Source organism: Lynx rufus, unplaced genomic scaffold, assembly GCF_022079265.1.
Source record: "Lynx rufus isolate CCGP_SWC_20201006 ecotype Redwood Valley unplaced genomic scaffold, mLynRuf1.p SCAF_15, whole genome shotgun sequence".
Classification (NCBI taxonomy): domain Eukaryota; kingdom Metazoa; phylum Chordata; class Mammalia; order Carnivora; family Felidae; genus Lynx; species Lynx rufus.
Window position 1 is genome coordinate 30,549,931 of NW_025814829.1, and position 12,995 is coordinate 30,562,925.

The window sequence follows — 12,995 nt, forward strand, 5'->3', positions numbered from 1 at the left end:
TGGAAATGTGCAGACTGTGGCTACCTGGAGAAAATGCTTTCCTTTTAAGGGAAGCAGACACTAAGCTCTAGCTGATAGTTGCCATGCAGAAAGACAGGCCCAGCCTTGCCACTGGGAAATCTAGACTTTATGTAAAACTTTGTATACGTTCGCAACACGTTTAAAGAAACAAATTTAATTACATGAGCCATATAAAACACTCCATGGGAGCTGCTATTTGGGGGGTTTCTGCCCTGGAGTATAAATGAGTTCCAGGAAGATAGGGACTTTGTCTTGTTTCCACTGTGTTCTCAGCGGAGAACTTGGCACAGGGCCTGGCACACAGTAAGTGTTCAATACATATTTATTCCGTGCATACGTAGGGGTTAGGTATTAGTATTCCCCCTTACACTTTAGGAAACTGAGGCTCATCGAGGATAATAGATCACACGGGAAGTGGCCATACTCTGGCTCAGGAGCAAATCTCTGAACTTCAAATGAGATAAAATGACTCATAGGAGAGATCAATTAAGAGTAGAAACAGTTCTTCGTCTGTCCCTTACACCACCCCCTATCCCAGGGCTGTTCCCACTTGTTACCAAAGCCTCATGTATGGCGCTACCTGGTTTTAACTCCCCTGGGATACTTCCGATCCCACTCTGTTGGGACTGTTTTTTCCCCTATTTTGTTCAGACCTAGGAATTAGAGACGAGGCAGCCCACACACCACCTGTCCCTCCCCAGCACAGTGACATCTGCATAACGTTGGGCTGCTAACAGTAGCAGCTTCTCTCCTTGGCCTTTCAAATCCAAGGAAGGACCCACCAGGCCTTCCCTGGCCAGGTGCCTGGCTGACAAATCCCTTAGCATAGCCAAGTATCTTCAACGCTCTTGCTGTTCTAGTTCACTAGTTACAAAACATTATCTGCAGAGCCGGGCATTGCTGCTGCATAAATAGAAATGGAAGGAGGTAACAAAATAGTAGAGCCAGTGAGTGGGGATTTGGGGAAATAAAACACTAATCTTTGAAGCTTCTAAAATAAGAGGCAGGATTTCTAAGAAGATCTACTCAGTTGACATGAAATCAATCCTTGCTTCTGCCCTTTAATCTAATCAGACAGGTTAGTTAGTCAATCAACAAACATTTATTGTGCAGGGCTCAACATACTGCTGGAAGTGCAGGTCATGATTTGAATGATGCCCATGAACTGAGTGTGTCATACTCCGTTCATATATTCATGTACTTTTAATTCATTAAGAAAGGATGAGGAGGGAAAGAAACACTAGCATGTTTTACCCAGAGGGGTAAATGTTTAATCCAGAGGGGAAAGTTGTTCTTCCCCAATACGATTCTAAGAGTGATTTACCAATATTAGCTTTTCTGGAATCTTCCCAGCATCTTGTACTTTGAAGGAACAGCTGCAGCTCAGTGCCCTGCCTTCTATACAGCACTGCCAGCCAATCGGCCAGGTTCATCTTGCCCACCACCATTTTCCTTAAATGGCTTTAGTTTCAAGTACATCGGGGGCATTTTTTAAAATTTGTTAAGAGAGTCTTACCCGAGGTCACTCAGCTGGTAAACGGTGAGTGGGAAGCTGACCCGCCCTATCTGACTGACTTCGTGCCCTTTCCATTAGGTCATGAGGGGGAACCGAAGCTTTGGAATGTTAATCGTGCCCACGGGCCGAAGTAATATCCCAGGATGTAAATGTGTGTGACCATCTGTCTGTCCTGGGGGCGTGAAGAAGGCAACATGCTCTGCCCTTGACCCTAACTGACTGAGCCCAGGGGCCAGCTCTGGAGCTTTAGGGGCCTGGGAACCAGTGTGCCTGTGTCTGGAGGCCCTGAGAGTTTCGCTCTGTTTCAGAGCAGGCACTGCCACCTCCCAGTTACTATTCTGTGCTGTGGCAAGTGCCAGCTTGTCTCCCCTTCCCGCCCAGCCCAGGAACCCTCCGGCATTTCTAGTTCAGGCCCAGACCCGTCCTGGCAGCCTGGATTCCACTGCCGAGGCTGGAAGCTCATCTCAGCCTAGTGACCATCTTGCTCTGGTTTTTGTCATGGGAGAATTGTGATTCCAGCAGTTTTGGGAGTTGGGGGTGGGCGGCCACAGATGTCTCGCTCAAACTACAGAGTGGTGGGGTGGAGGTCAGGGTGCAGAGAAGGAAAGACGGGAGAGAAGCGGGGAGGGGACGCTTTAGACATTCCACTCCTGAAGCTGTTTCATCCCAAATCCAAGGTAAATAAAGGAGTTGGGGAGGCTGGACTGGACCCAGCAGCCCAGCCCTGAGTTCTAGCCCTGACAGAACTGAAAGGAGGACTTTCTGGCATTCCCACACGGGGGTGGGAAAGAGGCTGGGTCTGGGCAGGTCTGAGGAGCCCTTGTTCCCTATGGCCCTGGGGGGAACACGCCCGGATTTGCTGACCTCTCTGGTAGGAGTCTATCAGGTAGGAAGCCCAGCCTCTGATGGCACTTGCTGTGTGTGGGCGTGTATAAGCAAATTGTGTAGTGCATTTGTGCATTTAGTGTTTATCTGAAATTCAAATTTAACGGGGAGTCCCAGTATAGGGGAGTGAGGTGACACTTCAGTCCCTCTGCCCCTCCAATTTCAGTGAGATGAGGGCCAGTTTCTGGCACGTATCCCTGCTTTAACCTGATCCCCACCTTACAGCAAGAGAATTCCTTGGGCATTGGCATTCCAAGACAGCGCCCGTGCCCCAGCCCCCACATAGCTAGGGCCCCTCTGCCTTCAGTTCTGAAACTCCAAAGACTTTCATGTCAAGTATTAATGCTCCATCCTGGAGCCCCTTTGAAGATGAAAAGCCCTCCTGAGAAGTGAAGGGCTCTGTTGTTGTAATTAACATAATTACAAGCAATTTTTCCCATAGCCCTGTGGAAAACTGGGGGACCTCACTTCTTGTAAGAAATACCTACCTCGCTCTCCCAGGAGAAGGCCAACCTCTTCTAATCCAGCACTAGGGTAGATGTCCCTGCCAGCCCCGGTCCCCAGTACCACCCACCTTGACTTAGACTTGGTTTTTGTTTCTGGTTTTGTTTTGCTTTTACCTTTTCAGATGATTCATCACCACGACAAGGGATCCACCTTTCTGGGCACAGTAGCCACCCTCTCCCGGGACACGTCTGTGCCTACCTTCCTGGGTTGAAAACACTCGGTGAATGATAAAGCTGAAAGCTACTATTTCTACCCGAGTCCTGGACGAGACAGAAGGGATGTCAGCTGCCTCTCTCAACCCAAATGCCCTGACGACTGGGAGCAAACTCTTCCCTGATTCGAAGAATCAGTTGCCACTGTGCAGAGTGACTATGTGGGAGGACACGTAAGCATTTCCCTGCAGAGGTAGCTGGTCACACAATGGTAGCCAGGGCAGCTAAAGGCCAGGCCCAGAGGCCCTGAACAGAGTCTGTGGTCTTAACCGTTTCTAGGATTGCATCCTCCTGCTGTCCCCAGGGAGGCGATCATCTCTTCCACAGAAGGAGCCACGGCATTTCCTTCTCTAAAGGTTTAGCACAGAGGAGGTGCTCAGCATTACTAATTGTGCCAAATGAATCTGTCTGTGCTAGGCCAAAGAAACATCTCTGTCTCTCTCTGGATTCCCAGGGCTCTAAACAGCTTTTGGGTTTCCTGGCGTACCAACGTATGACTCGTCTCTGACCTGTTATGTGAGTGTCAAAACTTACAGAAACGTCCGATATGGTTACTGTTGGCAGTGCAAACTGCCCAACTGCCCAAACTGTCTGTAAGTTCAAGAATTTTAGACTGTAGACTGATGATGGCAAATTAGTGAGATGTTATAAAATTTCCCCATCACCCAAAATCTGTCTTCAATACCTTTGTATCGGCCTTACCCTAGGCTCCTTAGGAAATCAGAACAAAGAAGAATCCTGGACTCCAGAAGAATATGCCCTCAGGGCCTGGTCATTATAACCAGCTCCTTTCCCCACAGTACACGTGTACACACGCATGCACGCACACATACATGCACACACACACGCACACACGCATATACTCATCTGGGACGGCAGAGCCAACTCCTCCTCACCCTTCCTGTTTCATTCCATTTAATTTAATAGGAACTTGCACTTAGAGAGTAAATAATGCTCAACAACAATAACAGCTCATTATTATTGATCTAGTCTCTTTGAGATTCAGAGTCAGCAGAACATGTCAGATGAACTTAGGGTATCTTGACAGGGGCTCAATGACAGACAGTTGTGATTAGGCTGCTGAAATGGTGTTCACCATGACAGGGGAGAATTGGGACTGGTGTCCAAGGGCCTAGAGCCCATCAGAGGGGAGATCTGACTCTGAGAACAACATGAGGCTGATGCTGGAGCCTCCTTCCAACCCAACCAGCTTGACACTGCGGGAGTCCCTGGGGAAGTGGCTATCTGCTGAAGGGCTACACCATTGGGAGCTAGCTAACTCTGGCATGGCATGCGTAAGGCTGACTGTAACAAATTGGGGCAGCCAAGGTCAGGGAAGGGGAAGGCAGGGAAGAATGTCTGCTCTTGCCCCCTGGAACACAGCTAGGCTTCAGCAGTGACCGCTTAACATCAGTGTTAAGGGTCAGGACTGACCCTTTGGGCTGTGTTTGCACTGTTGAGAAATTTGCCCAAATCAGGGAGAAGACTGCACTTCCCGCTAACGTATGTGTGTAGAAGCTTGATGTCTTAGTCTGTTTGAGCTGTTATAACAGAATACCATAAACAGAAATCTTTTTCTCTCAGTTCTGAGACTGGGATGTCCAAGATCATGGCACTGGCAGATACGGAGTTTGATGACAGCCGGCTTCCTGGTTCTTCTTGGCCATCTTTTCGCTTTGTCCTCACATGGTGGAAAGGATGAGGGAGCTCTCTGGAGTCCCTTTTATAAGGGCACAAATTCCATCATGAGAGCTCTACCTTTATGAACTAATCATTTCCGAGAGGCCCTACCTCCAAATACTATTACCTTGGGGGTTAGGATTTCAACATATGAATCTTGGGGGGATACAAACATTCAGTCCGTTGTCCTCAGCATCACTGGGATTCCTATATTAAAAGAAATTCCTTCTTTTAGGTAAAGGCTGAAGCACAGGAACAACTTTGAAGAATGACTGCTCTTCAAGTAATATACTTAAGAAACAAATCTATCTTTCCTAAAAGAAAAGGGTAGAGTATCCTTCATTTTAAAATCAAGAATACAGTTCTCTTTCTTTTCTTTTAATGATTTTCAAGGTCTTTTTGTTTTCTGAAGAGCAAAGAGTGATTTCAGGGCATATTCCTGGGTGGTTGAAAAAAATTCCTCCTTGGATCTCAGCTACCAATGCTCAACCCTTACCCATGCTACCTTCCTTTCCCTTTCCAATGGAATCTGTCTTATCCCAAATACATTCACCATCATCCACGCTACCACCAGAAGGATTGCTGTTACAGTTACGTTAGGATTGGAGGATGCAGTGATCCAAACATTCATCTGGCTCTCAAACTCCAGCCCTGTCTTCAGGCAGAACTGGAGGACCTACAAGTTTGCAGAAGAAGGGTAGAAGAGTCCACTGTGCTCAACACTGAGCTGCAAACAGCTCTGCAATCTGCCCTGGTGGACTTTTCACTGCAAGAATTTACAATAAATTCATGGAAGGACATCTTCAGTTACAAATTTTAGGTCTAAAGCTTTCAGTTTTAACCAGAATGAATGCATAGAGAAGAAAGCAAAGAGTAATAAAAAGCACACAAAGATGCTAGAAATCTTGTTCATGAGAAATGTATGGCTGTTAAATCTGAGAAAGGCCAATGTTTATTGGGGTTTCCCTATTTGAAGAAACCATCTGCCCCCCCAAATGGAAAGTAAATCATCAGCCAAGGAAAAAGATTGAGATCACTGAAGCCTACCACACCAGATGTGATAGGCTCCCCGGTTTAGCCTGTGATGTGAGTGCTACACTGGGGTAACAGTCAAATGTGGGAAAACATAAGAGCAGCTGCTGTTGATTTGGACTAATAGGCAATTATGGATTCAATTTCATTCAAGATGGTAATTCTTCATTTGTCAAAAAGTAGGATCACAATCTGTGCCCACAATCTATGCTTCTTCTTTCCAAAAGAAAAAAAAATTCTCATAAATTGTCACATAGATGGACTGGCGGTAGAAGAGTCAAGATTTTCTCGGGCAACTTGACATGTAAAAGACAAATGATAAAAAAATGCATCACCTTTAAGTCAGGCCATCACAGGCTGGATTAATCATTCCCCTTTTCTGCTGTCCCAGTGCATGGCTCATAGTTTCATTAAAGAATTGATCATGTCGTGATGTCATGGAGAATGACTTTGAGGGCTGCCCCTTCCCTCTGGACTGTGAGCTCCCTGAAGCTAGGGCTTTTGTTTGATTCTTTCACATGAATTGCCTTGGCACTCAGTATATTCCCAGAGTGCAGTGGTCACAATGATTACTCAACAAGCAGATACCCTCCTGGTGATATACTGGACCCAGTGACACATATAAAGTGTAAACTCATTTAGTACTTAATATATGACTGAGATTTGAATCCAGTCCATCTAAATCCAGTATCCACAATCTTAGCCTCTTTTTTTTTTTTAATCCTCTTTGTAAACCTACCTTTCCTGAGAAGGATCAGTCAGTAAATGGAAGAAAGTATCAGCTTTCCTCCTTCTCCAGTGGCTGCTCCTTCTCAGTCACCTTGCTTGTTCTTCCTCAACAGCGACCCTCACCCCCAGCCTCTTAAATTTGCAGGGCCTGAGGGCTCAGTTCTCAGACCCCTTCTCTGTATTTACACTAGGTGATGTAATTCTGTCTTATTCATATGCTGACCACTCACAGATGTGCTTGGGCCTCCTGGCATCTTGGATCTCTCCCCAGAAGCGCAGATATGCACACATCTCTGTGCATCTCTGACTACCTCTTGGATCTCTCTACTTGGATGTCTAATAAAATTCTCAAGCACATGTGAATCAAATGACCTTTTTTTGTTAGATACATGGGTGCAGGATCTCTGAGGCCAAAAAGGCAGAACAGAAGAAGTTAATAGCTGTGGGGAGCAACACCCTTAGGTTGGCCCAGTGGATGCCCTTGTGTTGTAACAAGGCCCTGCACAGGGACCAGCATGGGTGGGTGTGGATTTCATAAATCTACTTCACTATAGTCTCTACTTAGGATGCTTCTATCGGGGACATTTGAGATGCTAATTTCAAAAATGTTGAGAAGTGTAAGGAAGTATTTGGTAAAAAATATGAAAAAGTCTCCAAAGTCTTGGTGGGCAGCATGGATAGCAAAATAACTGCTTAGGGGAGGCATCAAAAAGGAAGATTTAATACCCTTGTCCCCTACACCAAACATTATTATTTCTCTGAAGTCCCAATCTGATCACATAATCCCCTTGCCTGAAATGCTTTAATGGCTTCTCAGCTTATGTGGGGTTGGGCCTAAACCCCCCAGCAAGATGTGCAAGGCCTTTAACGGACTGCCACCTTCCCTGTTGGCCTCACCAACTACTCCTCTCTCAACGATGCACCCCAGCAACATGGGCTTGCAGTTTTCCAAACACATCTTTACACCTTTACTCGTGTTATTCCGTCTCCATGGAGTATTCTTTCCCTACTGTTCACCTGGGAAACCCTGACTCAGCATAGCCTCTGTGCAGCTCCCCATGACCCTCTCCCTTCCCTCCACAGAAGAATGAGTTTCTTTATCCTCTGGGTTCCTAGAACCCCTTCTACATCCTTCTAATACAGATTTTATTTTATTTTTTTAAAGCTTTATTTATTTAAGTAGTCTCCACACCCAACATAGGCTCAAACTCATGATCCCAAGATCAAGAGTCACACGCTTTTCCAACTGAGCCAGCCAGGTACTTCCTAATATAGATTTTAGCCCATGATGATGCAATTATTTAATTGCTTTGTCTCTCCAGATAGACTATGAGATCTTCAAGGGAAAAGTCTGAGGTTGGAGCTTTTAAAATCCTTGATGTCTAACTGGAGTGTTATGCTTGATGTCTAACTGGAGTGTATTATGCTAAATGAAATAAGTCAGTCAGAGAAAGACAGATACCATATGTTTTCACTCATATGTGGAACTTGAGAAACTTAACAGAAGACCATGGGGGAAGGAGAGGGGGAAAATAGTTACAAACAGAGAGGGAGGGAGGCAAACTATAAGATACTCTTAAATACAGAGAACAAACTGAGGGTTGATGGGGGGGGGCAGGGAGGAGAGGAAAATGGGTGATGGGCATTGAGGAGGGCACTTGTTGGGATGAGCACTGGGTGTTGTATGTAAGCGGTGAATCACCGGAATCTACCCCCAAAACCAAGAGCACACTGTATACACAGTATGTCAGTCAACTTGACAATAAACTATATTAAAAATAAAATAAAATAAAATAAAATAAAATAAAATAAAATAAAATAAAATAAAATAAAATAAAATAAAATCCTTGATGCCCAGCATCATGCCTGGAATACAGCAACTGTTTAGTAAATGTTTGATAAATGAGTGAATGTGTGCATGCAGAGCCCTGCCCCAAAATATGAAAAATAGAGTATAGTTGTACCAATATTCCACTAGAAGAGGATATGTAAAGCTTTCTCCCCTCTAGCATAGCATTTTAGTCTCCATCTCAATCAGATTAATATAATCTGATAAAGTATTTCATTTTTAGGCTTGACCTAATATAAATGAATCTCTAATAAACCTGAGGAAACATATTTATTAAAAGTCACTATCTTCCAGGCTCTGGGTTTGACAATGGGAACTTGTTATGGGTACAGATGAACAGAAAGGGTAGGAACTATATATATCAATATTTTATATTTCTACGCACACTTAAGTGCATTACAAAGCTTTTCTTTTCTCACACATAATTGCATTTTCTAAAATGTGCTCCACCTTGAAAATGTATTGCTCCATACACAATAAATGCTGTGGAATCCGATGACTACACAGGTTTCTAATTTCCTGTTGTCCTATATCCTTCATATCCTGTCTTGAACACACACACACACACACGCACACGCTGTCCATGAAGTCGGCCGAAACAACTCATACAGACTAAGATCTAGAATCTAGATCAATTTGGAATTCAATCCTAATGGTCAATGAATGTGACTGACGGACAAATGCTCAATGGTAGCAGACCCACCCCGGCCCCAAACCCCACCCTGGTCCTAAAACAACATCCTGGCTGCTTCCTGGGCATCGGCATTTCTTGGTTCAGCATTTATCACAGGGTATTGCAATCATAATCTGCATACTTATCCATATCTAAACCAGACTGCAAACTCCTTTAAGAGACCAGCATGGACCGTATTCTTTCTCCTAGCCTCAGCTGCTAGCATAGACCTGGCATGTGGTGTCTAGTCTATGTATTTTTTAATGAATAAACTCATTTTATTATAAGGGTAGTGAGATACTAATTTCTACCAGCATTCTCAGGGAGAGGCTGGAATGCTTTGGGGTGTATATAGATGCATGTGTATACATGTGGTGGAGAAGCTGGTCTTGTGTGTAGGAAACTATCTGATTTAAGCCCTCTAGAGGAGAGGAGATAAATGTGTGGGTGTGCATAAGAACTTTCCCCAGAGCCCTCCCAAATAAGTAGTTGAGATGTCTGAACTTCCGTCATTAGAAAGGCATACCTTTGCATTACGTATGGCTCCCTATCAATGTATCTTGAATCCATGTGTCCTTGCTATTACATAAGTTATCACATTAGTTGCAGCATTCAAATATCTTCAGTATCTGATCTATAGCTTCAAATCGTACACCCCTGGCCCACTCACCTCCTAATTTCCACACCCACCCCACTGAGAATCTGAGATAGACCTCTGCTAACTTTTTGTAGTTTGCATTAGAAAGTGGTTTGTTTATTCGTCTCTTAAAATATATAGTTATATATCAAATAATCTCTTTCAAACAATATACACCATAATATACGCAAGCGGTGAAAACACATCAATTTGTATAATTCCATGAGTTCATAATGGTACTAAAAATAAAACAAAAACTTGACTAATTACCATTAGAAAACAGAGAATTGACTCCTTGTGTTGAAAATTTGTAAATGAAGGGAGGGAATCAACCATTTATTCTGCCTTTCCTATTGAAACTGTACCACTGGGTCACCAAAGTTTCGATAAGGGAGAAGTCGTCTTCATAGAGATAGTTCAGCAAGGGAGTGAGGAAGAAATAACAGAACTAGGATATCACCCCTGTGATAGAACTGGAATGCAACCTCTAATGAATTAATGAATTGAGACATTAAGCACCAATGGCTGGTAGCATCACAAATAACAGAAAATCACATTATATGCCTCCTGTAGGAAGCATAAAACACTAACTATAATGAAGTCTGATCAAAGTTCTAAGTCCAGCAACCTATCTGCAAGAAATATAGAGAACAGCAGAAGACCTTAAACCAAGAAAGTGTAAAGAAAAACAGGATGACATTTATGAAACAATGAAAAATTTGAACACCAACTAGATACACGATGTTATTAAATAATTGTTGTCATTTTTAGGTGAAATGCCATTATGGCTATTTTAATTTTTTATGAAAAAAATTTTTTTAACCTTTATTTATTATTGAGAGACAAAGAGAGACAGAATGTGAGCAGGGGAGGGGTAGAGAGAGAGGGAGACACAGAATCTGAAGCAGGTTCCAGGCTCTGAGCTGTCAGCACAGAGCCTGACGCGGGGCTCAAACTCACGGACCGCGAGATCATGACCTGAGCCAAAGTCGGACGCTCAACCGACTGAGCCACCCAGGCACCTCTATTATGGCTATTTTTGAAGAAAAGAATCCTTATCTTGTCAAAATGCATACGACAATATTTACAGATGAAATAATATGATGTCTGGGATTTGTTTCAAAAATAATGTGGGGGTGAGGGAGGTCAGGGACAATGGTTGGGTGCATGTGTGAAATAAGATGGCCTTGTGTTGGCGATTGTTGAAGCTGAGTTATGGGGTACGTGTGAGTGCATTATACCATTTTGTCTGCTTTTGCATATACTTGAAATTTTCCAAAGAATAAGTTTTTTTCTTCTAAAGGTGTTAACCTTCCTGAATATTCTGATGTTCTTGTCCTAAGGGACAGCCACTTCTCTCCCACCTTTTGAGATCATTCTCCTAGGGAGTCTGGGGAATTGCAAATATCCTGGGAAAAGTTACATTAATCCATTAGTATCTCTGCACACTAGTTAAAAGATTATTTCCTGGGCTGTCTTTACCTCTGAAAATACTGAATGCCTGCAGATAAACATTAAAGAAAACCTTGGAGGAGGGAAAAGTAAGGGCTGAGTATGGGAAGAAGAAAGGAGAACAAATTTGGGCTTCATTAGGATTTTCCACATCCTTCACTATTTGGCTCATGCATCTTCTTTGTGTGGGTTTTTACTAGGAGAACTTTCCCTGAAGGCATGAAAAAAATGTTTAAATTTTGGGTCCCTTTTTATGTTGTTAAAGGCTAGTATAAATACTTATAGGAGAAGAAGGAGTCTTTTTTCCTTGTCTAGTGAGCCAGCGATGAGACCGTTTGGGTGGGGCGAGGCACAGTTTTGCCTGAACCCGAGAACAGTCTAGACCTGTCCACAAGACCACAAGGACGTGGAAACCAGGAGACAGTAAGGAGTCATCTCAAGTGCTCAAGAGTATAGCTTTTCATAGAAGATCTCTGGAAGAACACCAAGGAACTGGTTGCCGCTGGGGAGAGAAGCTGGAGCACTCCGGACAGGGTGGGAGGGAAAATAAAGTATGACTTTATTGTTACAGTCAGATTATACTGTGGTTAGTGCCTTAAAATATATGATGACATTTTGCAAACAGCCTTTTGTTGACATAAGTACACCTTTTTATCTTCAAATTAGACAGAAGACAGATGTGTTTGTTTATGGTTTCCTTGGCTGGGCCAGCTGCTGACACCACTGGCTGTTTGCACATTTTCTTGATAGGCCTTCCCCTGCCCTCCCTACCCAATGCCAACCTCCCAGAATCTAACTGGGAGCAGTAGATGGTCACTAGAACCAAGAATAGGATTCTAGTAGTTCTAGTACAATTTCTCCACGGGAGACATGATATCAGTGAAAGCTCAAATGTTCCCACAGAAGCACCCCTAATAGCAGAGCCAAGGGAACCCTCTCTTTGATGGCTCCCATTTTACCTTAAATATTCAGATGAATTCTGCAATCTCTGATTTATCACTTTGTTCTTCTAGAACATGATATTATATTATTATTAGGGGAAAAAGAGTTCCTATATTTATCCCATGAATTCCAGAAGCCCCGCACACCTGTGCCTGTTGCTGAAGTACAGAGTCTAGTTTTGTTTTGTGCTTCCTTCTGTTTATTTATTGAGGTTATTATTTACATACATTAAAACTCACCAGAGGCGCCTGGGTGGCTCAGTCGGCTGAGTGTCCCAGTTCGGCTCAGGTCATGATCTCACGGTCTGTGAGTTCGAGCGCTGTGTCGGGCTCTGTGCTGACAGCTGGGATCCTGGAGCCGGCTTCAGATTCTGTGTCTCCCTCGCTCTCTGCCCCTCCCCCACTCATGCTCTGTCTCTCTGTCAAAAATAAATAAACATTTAAAAAAACCTCACCAATTTTAACTGTACAATTTTTGTAATTGTATACAAGACGTAACGACTGCCACCATCAAGAAATAGAATGTTCACACTACCTTAAAAAAGTTTTTCCATCCCCTTTGTCCAAGTTCAGTTGAGACCCTCCAGTTTTACGGCATTCTCCAACATTGACTCTGGCTGATTTTAGGAAAGTCACTTTACTTCCCCTGATATGTTTCTGCTCTTGTACCATGATAAATGAAGGAATACATTTATTTCTAGGGACTCTTCCAGTACTTTCAGAAAACAAGGGAGTCGAGTGGGCGCTGGTATCCCAGCCTTAGGTCCCCATTCTTGATACAGCATACGCAGGTGGCCGATTCTAGTGGGTAAACGCCTGTGGTGGCGTCAAAGTTAGTTCCCCATCCTCTTTTGCCAGTAT

The 12,995-nt window shown here is 43.8% G+C and overlaps 1 protein-coding gene across 1 annotated transcript in view; it reads right to left on the reverse strand.

Annotated features, from left to right (window-relative positions):
* The window catches only part of IRF6 (interferon regulatory factor 6), a 37,721-nt gene extending 25,306 nt beyond the window's left edge, over positions 1 to 12,415 (reverse strand). Inside the window, exon 1 of the mRNA XM_047076790.1 lies at positions 12,375 to 12,415. The gene's annotated coding sequence lies outside the window, so the exon portion shown is untranslated. The remainder of the gene's footprint in view (positions 1 to 12,374) is intronic.
* Between the last annotated feature and the right edge of the window lie 580 nt (positions 12,416 to 12,995).